Genomic DNA, 2243 nt, shown 5'->3' on the forward strand with positions numbered 1-2243 from the left:
AGACAGGTCCTTGCATTGCGTTCTGGGTTCTGGGGTCTGTCACTGTCCCCACACTTTCTTCCCCTAGGTGAGAAGCATCCTGAGGGCAGGGACTTGTGTCTTCTGCCTGCATCCCTGTGTCTGGTCCAGCCAGGCACAGACAGAGCAGCTGGGCCAACAGTGTCTGTGAGCTAGTGATTGCCCGATAGCTTAACCATCTCTCCTTGCCTTACAGCCTCCAGACTTGGCAACTCTGGAAAGGCCTTGCTTCTGAAGAACCCTGAGTCATTGCAGGACCAGGAAGGGCTGTTCCTGACTCTTGCCTTTGGCCTAGAGTGGTCAAGCAGGAGGATCGGCCATACACTAGCCACCTCCGGTGGTAAGGGTGCCCCCAGGAAGCCCCTGCATCAGAGGATAGCAGAGGAGTGTGGATGATGGCCCAGAGAGACGTGGCTCCATCTCTGTATCACAGAGGGGTTAGGCACCTTGCTCAAGGTCACACAGCTAGTCTAGGCAAGAGCCAGGGTTTAAATTCAGGCTCCAGAATTCATGCTCTTGGCTCTTCCGCTGCTTCATAGCTTGCGTATCCAGGCATGCTGCGGGATGCGCAACATGGGCTTGCTCTCGCCCGCTCGTCACCCTGCACCGTTAGACTTTCAAGGATTCCTAAGGACTCTTTCACTCCTGCTTCTCCCGTTTCTGCACATACACCCTCAAGGAAGGGTACTTACTGCCTTGCACCATGGGTCATTCCAGTTTTGGACAGAGCTAGCTTTTTATCTTTTGGAATTTTCCTTCCTGAAGCCTTCACGCAGGGGTCTTTATTCCACTCATGGCCATAAAGTACCGCTCTGTACCCCCTCCCCAGCACATAGTTGTACTGCACTTCACAAAGCTGAAGAGAGTGGCCAGGAGCCCTACGACCTCTGTTCTTTGGGGTCATCGCCTCTAGGCCCTCAACTCTTCCTAAAATGCCATGGCTTGGGACTTTGTATCACCACGCCCTTCTCTGAAAATTACCCAACTTTTAATATGCTTCACATGAGGTCCCCAGAGGAGAGTGCTTTGACCCAAGTGTGGCCCAACCAGCCCAGAGGTGGGCAGCGTTGCCTCTTTTGCCCAGTAAATGAAGCCTGGCACACCCTGTCTCCTTAGTGTGTATAGCCCACGGCCTGATTGTTACAATAACCCCTACACCCTTCTCTTCTCACTACGGCCTTTGGTCCATAGAGAAGGGGCATGGAGCAGACAAAGCAGAAGCAACCTGACATCATGGAAAGACAGTTGGCTTGGCATTTCAGCCCAGCTCCGCCTCCACCTGGGTGATCTTGGGGCATGTGACCTTGAGTAAGTCATTTCCCCTCTTTGGGCCTCAGCTTCTTCCTTTGTAAAATGGGAAAGCGGGATTACATTATATATATATACACATATATATATATGTATGTATGTATGTATATATATGTATGTATATATATATATATATATAAAACCTCTTCTTGTTTTATGACTAGTTCCATGACTTTGCACCAGCTAAGGAATGGGAGCTTCTTATAGACAAATGGACATGTCTCATTTATGTTCCACTAGTATTTTATTTTTTAAGTTTTTTTTTGATGTGGACCATTTTTAAGGTCTGTATTGAATTTGTTATGCTATTGCACCTGTGTTGTGATTTGGGTTTTTTGGCCACGAAGCACGTGGTATCTTAGCTCCCCAACCAGGGAGGAAACCCACACCTCCTGCATAGAAGGAGTCTTAGCCACTGTACCTCCAGGGAAGTCCCTCCGCTAATATTCAAAGTGAACCGATTATACTAGAGGACGTAGAAGCTCAGAGAGGTTGTGTAACCTGCTCAAGGTCACACAGCTCTAGTAAGTGGCAGAGCTGGGATTCAGGCCCAGGACTCATTGATCCCCAAGTCAGCAGTTCCCCCGTCACGGCTCACTGCCTGTTGAAAAGGGAGGAACGAATTTTGTAACTGCCAAATGACTTTGAAATGAATCTTAAAATAATTCAAAACAGTGCAAACCTGATGCTCAGCGCATTTTAATAATGTTCTCCGAGTCCAAGACGGGTCATTACAAGGGAGACTCAGGGAGTCTTCAATTCTGAGAACCTATTGAGAGAAAATGGGTTTCAACCACAGTGAGAGTGTTCGGTTAGACATGGGGGGAAATGGTGGACTCTGTGGGACATTTAACTGACCAAGTGACCCAAAGGAGACCTCTAAGAACAGGGTAGGGGCCTGACTCCCTGCTCTACAT

The sequence above is a fragment of the Capra hircus genome, chromosome 3 (genome assembly GCF_001704415.2).
Source record: "Capra hircus breed San Clemente chromosome 3, ASM170441v1, whole genome shotgun sequence".
Taxonomy (NCBI): Eukaryota; Metazoa; Chordata; class Mammalia; order Artiodactyla; family Bovidae; genus Capra; species Capra hircus.